This window comes from Bactrocera neohumeralis, chromosome 5 (genome assembly GCF_024586455.1).
Source record: "Bactrocera neohumeralis isolate Rockhampton chromosome 5, APGP_CSIRO_Bneo_wtdbg2-racon-allhic-juicebox.fasta_v2, whole genome shotgun sequence".
NCBI classification, from domain to species: Eukaryota; Metazoa; Arthropoda; class Insecta; order Diptera; family Tephritidae; genus Bactrocera; species Bactrocera neohumeralis.
In genome coordinates this window covers 34,814,873-34,828,978 of record NC_065922.1, presented here as the reverse complement: position 1 = coordinate 34,828,978, position 14,106 = coordinate 34,814,873, and the positions used below count along the sequence as shown (strand labels likewise).

Genomic DNA, 14,106 nt, shown 5'->3' with positions numbered 1-14,106 from the left:
CAAAGCAAACATTCAATTTTACCTTCGACAAGATGTAAAAGTAATGAAGATTGACATCCTTCCGAGTGCAAATGACATCAGTTATGTACATATATATGTATTAGAAAAGGCAAAAAGGGACTAAGGCAGTCCGAAATATGGGAGCAAAGAGGCAAGAAGAAATATAAAGAAAATCGATAGTAAACTATGTAATCTGTAAACAATCAGCCAACAAATGACGGCCAGAACAATAACAAAGTTTTCTAGTAGCCAATGGCCCCCTTTAGAGTAGACTGATAGGAGGAAATTAAATATGGCTATTATATTTTTCTAGTCAGTATCTACTTTTCTGTTTCTAAAGCAGAGACATGAATGACTCAAATAAATATAAATCCACTAATAAAGAGCCATGATCTGCCTGACGTTGCTATCCTTAACGAACGCTGCGTAGGAGTGACAGTCCAACGTCAGTAAGTAAAGGACACTGCTGGTTGTGTGGGAAACTGATGAGCAGTCAATGCGTCCTCAACAAGCCATCAGCCATTCATCAGTACCGCTCGTTTACATAAATCCTCATATTTTCATGCATCCATTTGTCTTGATTATATTTTCAGGTAAACGATATTTCTATGCTGCTCTGGTCGATTTTGCCAAATGTGCAACCGAAGCAGCTGTTTACAACTTATTTGCTGTTTCAGCAGGTGGCTAGTGGAGTGGTGTGCACAGCTTTCACCGTACCAAAGATGTTCTACCAAATATTTGATTAGGAATGGATTTAATCGAAGACAATTGTCCATTCACCGATTTAACGAAACAATAATTTTACATGAAAAGGACGCAGAGCTAATTGCTTAAATTTTATTTTAAGGATAATAGTATTTTGTCTGGAGAAATTTATTTTATGTTAGTGTTGTTTTTTTTCAGAATATTTCTATTTCTACTATACTCCTATTCTCTCTATCACATTTCCAATGATGAAGATTTTCACATTACATAATTTTGTAACTTTAACCGCAATAATTCTAATGCACATCTCCATCACAATACTTTTCAAATGATTTGAAATCACACTGCCAAACTTACATAACATTTTTAAGTTTTAAGCAGTAGTTTGAACAGATTATTGTTTCATAGCTTCTGTTGGTCTATCATTAGCAGAAAACTTGTCAAACTTCATTCGTGGAATTATTATCATAGATTTTCTATGTACTCACGGACACTATCGGAAAGTCCCACAAAAAGCCCAAACAAAAAACAGATATGACTCGCAAATAGCAAAATTTCATATAAGAAACACATTTGTTGTATTTGTTGTTTTCTCAGAATTTTATCCAATAACTTGGATATCGAAGTAGCAGTTGTAGAAATAGCAACTTCGGTTTTTTCATGGCCTGCCGTGCGTATGAGTAATCAAAATTTATGAGATGGGATGCTAATTTCTTATAATGGCTAGAAAAGATTGAACGACTGCAAAATAGTCAAAATAAGATTTAGTCAAATTGAGTTCACCTAATTGGATTGTTGTTTGAAAAGTAGGCAAGTTTGGTTTTGTGGGAGTGAAACAGTTTAATTCCCTCAATTTGCAATACCAATATACAGGAAGTGCTTTTGAACTATTTTATGTTATACATTTTATAACAAAGACTGTAAAAATGTTAAGTAATTGGAACAAATTATTAGAATCAAAACGTTATGAGCATTTTTCGTTATCAAGAGCCTTAGAATTAGCTATTAATGAGTTAATGTGGTTAATGAACCACAAAATGTTTTGGTAAACATTATTTTAATCACAATACATATTTTAAGCCTTAATATATACACATGCCGTATACAAAATTGAAATATATACTAACCGGAAAGTTAGTAATAGTAATACATTTAATTTTTAATTGCCATGCGGGATAAAAATTTATTTCGGCGTGTAGTGAGGATAAGATAATAAATTTTTAATAACACTAATTGCATTGTAGCCACAACCAATGGCATTTTTATCTCTTGCCACCAAAACATATACTTAATATATTTTATAAATTTAAAACGGAAATGATGTTTATGACAGTTGTAGAGGACTAATTATTTAACCTAATTCTGACAGCCACTAAAAGAATACAAAAATTATTTATGACCTTTTGGCCTGAGTTGCAATGAGGTTTTAAAATTTCAAAGCAATATGTTAATGCTGGCATTTATGTATTCTATTTTCTCCGATTTTCTTAATATACTCATTTTAGTTCTGATAGCAAATAATTTTTTCAATATTGACACGTGTTAAGGTATAATATATAATATGCTTTAGAAAGTATGTGCATGGAGTTTGCAATTCAATTAAATGACAGTTGACACCTGTAGATTTGGTGGCCGACAAACTGTAACTGAACAAAGGAGATGCCTACCCCATATTAGCAGATATACATATGTACATACTAAAGTTATAAGCATAAAAAATGCCTGATAATTGGGCACGTGCAAATAGAAACAAAAACGAGTACGGAGCAAAATATGAAGACAGCCGCAAACTCACCAACCAGTACAGAAAATTGAAGCAAAACAAAAACTCAACATCAATTGCCGATGCCGACCAGTCAATAACAGAAGCAATAAAACTCCAATAAATGGAAATATGACAGAGTGAAACGGTGAGACAAAGCAAGCGGTCAGCTATCGGCGTGGTGATGATAGACTTGTTGATAATTTTGCTGCATATAATAGCGATTTCAGATAAAGGTACGAAGGCATTCTCAAAATTTGAAAAAAATGCTTATAATGTCGCTCTGTATAAGGGAAAACTTTATAAATTATACTACATTTTTCCAAATGCTCATAATATTTTCATCGGATAATTTATATATCACTTCTTAAGAAAATGTTGTTCCTCTTATGAATTTAGTTTGAAAATCAATATATGAGTATTTATTCGATAAGCCCTGTCTTTAATTTAGCGTATTACACAATATTCATTATCTCTCTCATTTTCTAATTAAGGTCCCTGAATTCGAAACCGATTTAATATTTTTTTTCATGCCAGATTCCATTTATTTCATGATAATATGTCCACTTAATTTTACTGGGCATTTACAATATACACAAACATTTAAGTAATAGTCATTCGGAAAGGTTGTTTAGGACTTTCTTTACACTATACTTTTAAAGTTTCTCCAAAATAAAAATAAATAAATAAATATTAACAAAAGATACAAAAATGATGAAAATATGATGAACGAAAAATTACTATTACAGTGTTAGTAAGCCAAGAACCTTTCTAAAAAAATTAAATAAATGGGATTATAATTGAAGATAAACAAATACACATCAGTCTGCAATTTACCAACTCACACCGCAAAAAAAAATAAGCAATGTCTGGCACAAAATTATGGCAATAAACCGTATAGCCTGCTGCTTTTAACTGACTAAATCCACAGGTTTTCAATATGTAACAAACAACCAGCGGTGCGTAAAGGTTTTACCGTTGGCAAATGTGCAGATCTTCTCGCGCATATTTAAGCAAATCTGCTTCAGCAAGAAAACATATTTGCACATGGAGTTTCAAGCTTTCGGAATGCAGGCGAGCATTAAGTTACTTAAGCCATTATGTCAGAATACATTAACATACAAGTATATGATAGTATAACAGGCATTGTGTTATATGTGTTAAACGGAGAATATATGAAAATTCTGTAGGATATAAACAAGTGAAGCCGTAAGTGATAACAAAAAGTTTTGGAAAACTTTTAACGCATAATGCGTGGCGTGCATATTTGTATTGTGTAGGATTCAAACAAACGCCATTTACTAAAAACTTGCTGTACGTGGTGGAACATTTTTGAACTCAAATTCGCAATCAGGACACCTCAAATACCTCCACACAACTCTTATGATCAGTTGCATTTTTTTCATATTTTTAGCCATTTATTAAAACTCTAAAAATGGCAATATTTTTGAAGGCATAAGTTTTATTCAGAGCACCTTTATGAAAATCAGCATCATAACTTTGTTTTCTAGTGTGTTGAGTAATGTTATATTACAGGGTTCAAAAGCTCTGATCCAAATTTTATGAATTTTTCAATCAATTTCAATTTGTCATTTTTTTCAAATATAATATAAAAAGAAATTTTTTTACACCAAGGAAAAATATCATTTCTCTGTTTAGAGCTTCATACTTTCTGCCACATTTGACAATATGTACTAAGCAACAGAAATATTTGCACAGGTAAGCACTCAGTCAGAAATAATCAAATAAAAAGACACATAAATCACACACAAGAAATTTATTGCCATTTAAAACGGTTTAGAGATTACCATAAATCAACAATTTAATATTATGCGTATTGAGTTATTTGTTAATAGAACTTTAGTAAAATATGGATTAAAAGTAAAATTCGATAAAAAGAAGCAAAAGTGAGAGCAAGCTTGGTGCCTCCTTTCTTAATATCCTCTACATCATTTACTGAATACCGGTTTAACTGCGCACAAGAGTTTAAACTTGTCACCGACAACCTTCGTATTGAAGTGATAAAGTACTCCACTCGGGATCAGTATTTAAGGTCTAAATTTAACTTTTAAGAACAAGATCATCGTCAAGTAATAACAAGCCAACTAGAAAATGCTTTTAATTAAAAACATTCTCGATTCAGAGTCGATTAAAGGTGTAATGAAATCGTTGCTCATAAACCCCGGCAGACACTTATACATACTATATAACTAGTTAATGGTATGTACATATGTACTACATTAGTATAAAACGAACCAATATTTCCTAAAATATATTTGTAGTAACAAATTTTCTTCCAAATCGCTTTTCTCAATAATCCTCAATGCATATTCTGATTTGCTTTGCATATATTTGTATGAGATTTTGCGGTAGCTACTGACGTTCACAATTTTTTATGTTTTAGGCACAATTTCTCCTCCTCTCGGTTTACTTCAAACATTTGTGGCCTGCCATCTTTATATTATATAAGTCGTATCAGCTCACTATTTTTTATGATTTATCCTTTGGCGTTTTATAGATATATGAGTTGGTTGTCTTATATATATTTATGTAGCTTGTAGTTTTTTCATTTCCCCCTTGCTTTGTTGGAAAAATCACCAATCCTCAGTTGTTTTTGTATATTGACCTTCGGAATATACTTTAAAGAAAGCAGAAGATCGCAAGATAGTGCGGATGTGTGTATGAAGAAAGTAAAATTTATGCATTAGATTTTTAAAACGTTGACATTACACAAACCGAACTATACCAACACACAGCGCAATAATTGAAAAGTACTAAAGAAACGAAAGAAGAAAAAGGAGCCAGCAATTCTTGCAAGTTCTTCAATTTATCTAGTGCAACATTTATATATTGTTTTTTTCTGCGTGTTTACGCACTTATGCTTTTATGCATTTCACAAAAGCTCTTCTAAAAGCATTTCTATAAATTTGTGAGCTCAATTGTTGACTTTTTCATCTTAACATCGTTCTTTTTGGTTACTTTGATATCCAATTACGGTCATTGCTTGTCATTCAGAAGGAAGTAAGTAAAGTGTTTGGTTATTGTTGTGCAGATAAAGCTGAATACTAAAACAGAAAATCTTTGACAATTCTGAATGAAAATCAATCGTTCAATTCAGGGTCAATCTGCTGATGGATGCCCTTGGTAAATAGATTGAACAGGGGTAATTGTGGAGGAATGGAATATTTCACATTATCTACGATTCATCACAAGCCTTTAGATTGACCAATCCTTTACATAACGAAATAAAGTAAACATATAATATTACAAGATGAAATCACATTCTAATGAATTGAGTTCTGGAACGTTGCTGACTACGGCGTTGTGCGTTTTTATGGAACAGTTTTGTTTCCTGAAGGGTACAAAAAAGTGCTTTATACAAGTACTAGATGCTTTTTATATCTTTTTAACAGGCGAAACATACAACTAAAACGTATATAACAATCGTTAGAAATTATGTAGTACAGAAAGCAGAAAGAGACTACCGACTAAGAATAAAAGAAAGATTTTTTCAACAAAAACCAACTTGAAGTAGAACGGAAGTGGAATACGCGGTAAGACGTATGGAAAGCATATAAAGAGCAGCTAGTATTTGCATCAGTGGAGCTCTCAGAAAAATACCAAGCCAGGCACTAAACGTAATTTTAGACTTACTGCCAATAGACTTGTTTTGTAAGCAAATGATAGCGAAGTCAACTTTTAGACTGAGGGAATCCTTCTAATTAGTCGCCAGTAACAAAGAACAACCTATGATACTTCGAAAGTTCCCGTTTCTACCAAATACGTGAGATTTTGGAAATGCTATAAAGTTAAAATTATAATTAAAGTCCCCAATATTGTTGTCCCTTCCAGGGCAGAGCGGGAAAGAAGCATGGTGGACAAGGGCGAAAGAGTTAGCATCTATGCGGATGGTTCCAAACTAGATAATCAAGTAGGAGTGTCTTTTCTGCAAAACTAGGTAGCAACATTGCTTTCAAAAATCGTCTACCAGACGTCTACAATATCTTCCAAGCACAGATCATAGCAATTAAAGGCTTTCTTGTACTGACGACGAAGAATATACTTATTTTTACAGCTATTTGGCCTGTTAAATAGAATTTAGATATGTTTTTGAATTATTTTCAAGTAAATACGATCTCGGAAAAAATTATTCAGATCACCCCAGTATAGCCCATAGCTGCTATACAAACTGGCCGACCAAAATTAAGTTTTTGTATGCAAGAATTTTTATTTGATAAGATATCTTCATGAAATTTGTCATTACTGTTCCCAAGTCACTTCTTGTTATACTATATAGTAATATCATATTTCAGAATTTCATTTTTGTATTGACAGAAAGTTTACTTTGAAATTTGTGCAATTTTTACAGCTGTCAAATGCAAGTATTTTCTTAGTAACCTGAATGCAGTTATATTTTTATTATTTTGAAACACACACCTTTACCTACTTAGTTAAAATACAAAGAAAAAATAAAAATGAAAGCAAATGAAGTAGTAATTATAAAAGGATTACTTTATCAGGACGAAGCAATTACAGAAAAGTTAATCAAAAGTAACTGTCAGTTACAATGTCACTTTCTTTACTTATATATATATATTATATATATACAGAGATAACGTACGATATCTTTCTCAGAAACATTTATACGTGTAGACCGCATACGAATATATATTACTATTTCAACGAAAATGTTAAACTAAAAGAAACAATAACGTATTAAAAGAAAACAGCAGTCAAAACTTATACACCTCATGATGTTTTGATGATTTAAAGTTCTCTTACGGCATTGTGTACTTGACTTACTGAGTTGTTAGTCAGTCCTGATCTTTAAACATAACATTACATTGATTTCTAAGGTTTCATTGCTGGGCATATTAAAGCGAAACATGAACTCCATTTATATAAATAACAAATATTTCCCTTTCGTACCTTTCCAGAAAGTATAGCTTTTCGTAGAGTTTATGGTTAATTTCAAGAGTTGTTTGCCATTCTCAAACAATTCTTTTTGTTCGTGAACTAACTACTAGCGAAAATTTAAGTCCATAAAGTTTAAGTGGAAATGGAAGCCCTTTGCTGCGTCATACAAACCGCGAAAAAAAAAAAAAGTAATTTCATAAATACATATTGATAACACAAACATACTGGCACTTAAAACGCAACAAATTCACTTCCAATAGATGAAATGTCATGAAATTCTTACTGGACAATTGATAAAAATAGCAGATTCTAAGGCACCAGTCGACATATAGATGACGCCACCAGGGGCGCTAGATTCAAAAAGTCCTTTTTACTTTGGAAAACACCTTGTGTCATGAGTTTCTTAAATATATTTTTTTAGTAACTGAACGAAGATTTCTCACCAATAAATATTTTTTTATAAATAACTTATGGCCGATATTTTTGGTCCAATTAGATGTTTTTTTTTGAGAAATCGTGATTTTGTCAAACATTTTTATTTTTCTTACTCCTTAAATTTACTTTACTAGATTTAACATTACTTTGACGATATCCGTTTGGTTCTTTTAATTTCACATGGTGCAGTTCAGAGACATAGTTGTCACTGCAAACCGTCTTTTTTGAGAGGAGCTCTCGAAGATCAGCTGTAGTTCATTTCTAAATAAATATTTTTACTGTAATATGTGCACAAATTTTTAGATCAATAAAGTTAAAAGTCTTATCAAAAAAAAATTCTGGAAAATTCGCTTTTTGTCGGTCGTCTAACTGTACATAACCCCTTTAATAAGTGTTTCTATAAACTGTCTAGGTATGGTGTAAATGCTAGCATCACTTATAATACTTGTATTATGAATTCTATTGATTATATGCATTGTATTGAATGTACACTCACGTACGTACCTACAAAGTTGAGGTTTGTATCTAAAAATGTAAGATTCCATATTCCTTCCCTGCTAAATATTTCTTTTTGTGCAATACAAAACATATATTTTTTTATAATTAAAGAAGGAACAAGCGGTGTTGTTTATTTCGCAATGGTTTTCATGAGCGCAATGTATTTTTTGTACCTTTTCGCACCGATATTATTAAAAAGATATAAAATGAAGATATAGTGTGTATTTACATATATGAGCTATATAAAACTCTAAGATGCAGAAATTTAGAACGCGAGTACAAAAAAGGGTGTGATATTAAAAGATCCAAATTTCGTGAATATATAGTACATATATTATCAAATAAAAAAGGTTTACATGAAATCACTCTAGTCTATAGTGATCCAATATCGGCGGTTCCGACAAATGATTAGCTTTTTGTGGAGAAAAGTTTATATGCAATATTTCAGAGCGATATCTTAAAACACGCGCAGCTAGTTCGGGTATACCATATACAGACAAATGGAGATGGCTACAACCACTCAGCTCATCATCATTCTGATCATATAGATATACTAAGTGCATATGTACCAAGCGTACTGGTATGAAATATGACGTTTTTTATGAAAATGAAATACTTGTTTTGAATGAGAAAACAAAAAAAAAATTATTCAAATTACACACATTTGACCACTTTTCTGACAATTTGTGGATACCATGCCCCTTTTTGTGCCCCGAATATGGTATACTAAGTTACCACGAAGTTTGTCACTCCCAGGAGGAAACAGGGGATACCCCATAATATATACCAGTTGTGCTGGTATGAAGTGAGCGTTAAGTTAGAAATGTGTTGATAGGGAACGAGCCGAAAAGAGATTACTTGCGGAAATCATTAACTTGTTCTTTCCCTTTCGAGAAAAGTGCTGCAGAGTCGCACTAAATGCAGTGGGAGTGAAAGACCACCAAAAAAGAGTGAAGAGAAATGTCGAAAACTGGTGCCACATGTATTGAACAAATAGATAACCGAAAAAATACTTGTGAAATTTGTCCTCAAGAAAGACCGATTTGTCACTGGCGATGAAAAATGGATTTATTTAAGAATCCTAAACGGAGAAACTCAAGAGTTAATTCGGGATCAGAATAGTGTGGCATATCATGAGCTCCTCAAATCTGGTGAATTAGTTATTACTAATAGCTACAGACAACAAACGATCAATAAGAACCATGAACGGATGTGAAGAAGATGCCGGAAGACTCGGCAAATTAATTATGTTCCACAACAATGCAACTGCACACAAAGCAAAATCTGTTTAGGATACAGTCAAAGTACCTGGCTGGGGGCTGCTACCCCACCCGTCGTATGCACCAGACCTAACCCCCTGCCGATTACCATTGGTTTCAATCAATAAAGTCGAAACTCGGTAGTCATTTTTATTCACTGTTTACCACACTTTAGTTTTCTTTCACTCTATTTAGTGAACAAATTTAATAGAAAGGTAATAGAATTGATTCGTAATAGTGATAAACACACGTTGATCACTGAGGCTAACTAGCAAAGCTAAGAGTTTGAAATATTTTAAAATTTTAAAAGCTCAAACAAGAGCAAAAAGAGCTGAGAGTAGTTGAACGTTTTGTATTCATAACTACTATTACAGTTACAAATATTTGCAAAATAAATATGCAAATTATTTGCTGCAATAGTTTTTCCATACCATATGTTAGTAAGGTATTTACAGATATTTCCCGCAAAAAACCAATACGATGAAACTCTACACTTACCTTTTAACTGTAATTTTTAGTTGAGCGTTAAAATGCCTCCTCTTTAGGTGTCTGAAAGTAGAAAAAAATAAAAACTTTAACAAAAAGGCGATAAATGGAAATAAAATGTTTGCTGAATATGCAATTGGTCAGAAACATCAAAAATGGCCAGCATTTTGAGCAGCTGCATGCAGAATGAGTTTTGTGTGCATTTTAGTAACCATTTTTTATATATACAAACAAATATATCCGTGGAATGAAATTCAATAACATTATAACTCAGTGCGAAGGAGAGTGCTCTTGAATAACTCATGAAACTTTTCAGAAAAAAGTGAAATTACTATTTCAAACCACAAGGCTATAAAAATATTCATTTTAAGGAAGAGAAGGGTCGATTCGGGTAAACTCTATAAGGGGATATCTGCTATTACATATACTCTGTAAACTAACTGACTTACTTAAATACAAGCAGTTTAATCTGTACTTAGTTATCAGTGGCTTTTACTAAATGGGATTTGCTCATAAAATGAATTTTTTGAAAATAATAAGGGTTGGTAACTTACTACACCAATAAAAATATTCTTATTTATTGAAGTGTTCTGTAGCTTTTTGAACAAAGAACATATTACAGTGCATCACAATCGCATTTCCTTTTGCTGAAAAGCCGAATAAAAGCATATCCCTTATCAATTTCAATTTCTAACTCAAAATCAGCGACTTTTTTCGAAAAGCATTACGTTCACTATATCGTATCTTCGTTTAGCAATGCGAAATTCCAATTCCTGTATTATTTTTTATTCCTAGCTTGAACTTCGTTGCAGTTCTCCCGTCAATTTACTCTAAGCGTGCTGCAGTTTTTTCCACATCAACAGTGCAGCGAAGGCTGTAGGCCAATCTAATGGCAAGTAGCGTGCAATTCTGTGTTGCAGCAAGAAGAGCTGTGCTATATATTACATACCAATGCAGTGAGGAAAAAAATACGATTATGAAATACGCTGGGCAAACTTTCTACGCAATAAAATGCAAGCCGTCAGGTCCTGTGTGAAGTTTATGTTCAGCTGCTTGAAAATTGAGACTTTTCTATTTTTAGTTGTTTCAAAGGTTAGCTATGCCCACACAGTGATAACATAAGCTTTTTGCTTTGAAAGAAAAGTCCTGGGAAATATACCATATACCTACATAAGTGTGAGCCAAAACAAATATAACGATTAATTTTAAAATTTGAAAGTGAGAATTCAAGGTTTCTGATGTAAATAGCACTTAATCATGTGTTTTCATTACAAATATACATATAACCAGAAGTTCAAAAAAATTTCCTTTAACAACCCAGCTACATTTTTCAATAAAAAATTCGTATATTTAAAGGCACTGAAAAGTGAAATTCTAATAAACTAGACGAAAACGATGTTTACTAAAATATTGTTTGAGTTTTTTGGGATATATATGGTATATACAATATATGTAAATACTGAGACAGAACAATAAAAAGCAAGTGAAGAACATTATTAACAAATATTTTTAACAAATCTAGATTATAACAAGTATGGAAGGGCTAAGTTCGGGTGCAACAGAATATTTTGTACTCTTCTAAATTGCAAGAATCAAATCCGTCCTAAGAAGCTTTCTGACAGTAACGTACATTGAGAAGATAATTCTGAGACTAGCCACGGACGAGGTGGGTGAGGAGTGAAATTATAATTAATAAATGTTTGTTAAATTTATTTAAAATCTGCATAAACATTAATTTTATTGGAAATGTACCGGAAATTGTAATTAAATTCCCCAGGTAAATGATATTTCAAAAAAATATACTTTGCTAAGTTGGTAGGACTATCCTTAATTACTATGCCAAATATGAGCGTCAACCAGTTTGTTCACAGGAGCTGCTTAAGTCGGTACACCTCAGTAGGGCGTTGTGATTTTTACAATGGAAAAAATATCTAAAAAAGAATTTCTTTCAAATTTTGTATTTCTAACTAAGTCGGTGTGAATGTTGAAAAAGGCTTACGGTGATTCAGAAATCCTTGAAGACTTGTCCTCTTCTTGTGCAACCTTTGACCTCTTCAACTGATGAAAATATTATAAAAGTGAAGGATATGGTGCTAGAAAATCGTCTGGCAAGTTTTAGAGGGATAGGAAGAGAGCTCGACATCTCTCGCGAGTCCGTTCGAATGAGTTTGTTAAAAAGTCCACCAATAAAACGCGTTCTTGCTAGACCGTCCCGATAAAGCTAAATTTTTTTCAAAAAGAGTATCGTAAACATGTCTTTTTGGACATGTTTGATCGTCCGAATCCCGATTTCACATTCATGAAAAGCGTTATAATTTCCTATGAGATATGAGTTTGATAAGTTTTCAGTCGATCGAAGAGATAAAAAAAAAATTTCCCTTAAGGAGCTGAAGATCATCCCAAAAATTGCTTATGAAAAGTGTTCCGAGGTCTGGAAAAATCATTGGCATAAGTGTATTAATTACATCTGGTGAAGTTTACATTGAAGGCGATAAAATAAATATTGATGAATAATTAAATATTTTTGGTTTTATTTACAATTTATTGGTACTTTTTTGTCACAAATTACTTGCTTTAGTTTGGCTAAAAGTTTTGAAAAAATGGGTGCAGCCCCTCCCTCTAAAAGGTTTAATATACATATCTCCTAAACCATTCAAGCTAAAATAAAATTCGTTCAGGACAAATCCCTTCAGTACTCCAATCATATACCAAATTTGGTATATAATGTTACTTTGACATTTCTCTACGCCTATTTGCCATATAACCCCATTTTAAATTCCATATGATTCTTTCGCTTTTCATAATTCGAGTCAAGCACCAATGAATGTATCAGAATAAAACTTTACCCAAATAGTGCGCTTGAAGCATATTCCTATTTCGAAATTTTTTACGATTACCTGTACATTACCCCATCTCCGAGATTTATTTTAGAAATTCGGAAAAAATCCTTTTTCTAATAATAGTATGCCTGCGTGTCAGAAATACATCGAAAAGTTGATAAGATTAGTATTTTAGATAGTGAAAAATTGATTTTGAGTTCTCCGTTTGCAAAAATTAATATAGAAACAATTCAATGACCTTTTAAAATGTGTGAGATTTCCTTACTGTGTATTTATCAAATACATATTTCCACAAAAATTTGAATTAAAAATAAGGTTTTACGTTAATTTTCAGTACAAAGCAACCGCAACTCTATTTGCCTATTCTCGAAAAGAATGGCGAACTGCGACGTGTTCAGAGATCATTTGAGAGTCAATTAGCTACACGACTATTTTCCTGATTGGCCTTAATACGGTAAATAAATAATTAGTTCTTTCGCTTCTTCTTGTTGCTTCGCTAACGTTGCTAAAGATTAAATTTGACATTTGCATGCGATCCGATTAACAAAAGCTTCCACACAAGTCATTATGCTCATTTAATTACGACAAAGTCTCTGTAATTATTCTCTAGGCAATTGTATGAATGTGTATAAATATGTATTTGATGAGCGAGCCTATGAGTAGAACATTCATTGTGTTTTTTGGTTTCGTATTTAAATAAGTGTTTAATTATTGGTGAAGGCATTGCTGCTGAAAAACTCGACTTAATTCCCACCTTTTAATTATACTTAAAATAACTACGAGAGTAAGAGTACTGATAAAAAATCACTGAGTATAGCTCAAAGTCACAATTACTACGGGTGATTCCGTGGATGTACTTTTTTTAATAGGCTTTGTTTTGACAGATCAAGCGGGAGTCGTGTCAAGTTGTCATGTTATTTTTGTTCAGTGTATTTTGCCATTTAATCAAATCGTTCAACTTTATTACGAAAATTCACGTTCTCTAAAGACTGTCTTTCGCGTGCTTCGCTCAATTTATGTTCAAGATAATCAGCCTACTGAGCGTACCGTCAGCCATCTTGAGACCTAGAATTCATTATGGGATAATATTCAACCGAATAGACTACGTCCAGCGCGCAATAAAGAAAATATAGCAGCCGTAGCTGTGAGTGTAAGAAGACCGTGGAAAGTCGATTCGGGGCCATTCATCGCGAATTGTGTAAGA

At 32.5% G+C, this 14,106-nt stretch overlaps 1 protein-coding gene and 1 long non-coding RNA gene across 3 annotated transcripts in view; one reads left to right on the top strand and one right to left on the bottom strand.

Annotated features, from left to right (window-relative positions):
- The window catches only part of LOC126759849 (uncharacterized), a 690,051-nt gene that overhangs the window by 394,828 nt on the left and 281,117 nt on the right, over positions 1 to 14,106 (top strand). The gene's annotated exons all lie outside the window — the stretch shown is intronic.
- The window catches only part of LOC126759877 (uncharacterized), a 273,922-nt gene continuing 269,889 nt past the window's right edge, over positions 10,074 to 14,106 (bottom strand). For both annotated transcript variants that reach the window (XR_007667104.1, XR_007667103.1), the window contains exon 4: positions 10,074 to 10,125. This is a non-coding gene — a long non-coding RNA (uncharacterized LOC126759877). The remainder of the gene's footprint in view (positions 10,126 to 14,106) is intronic.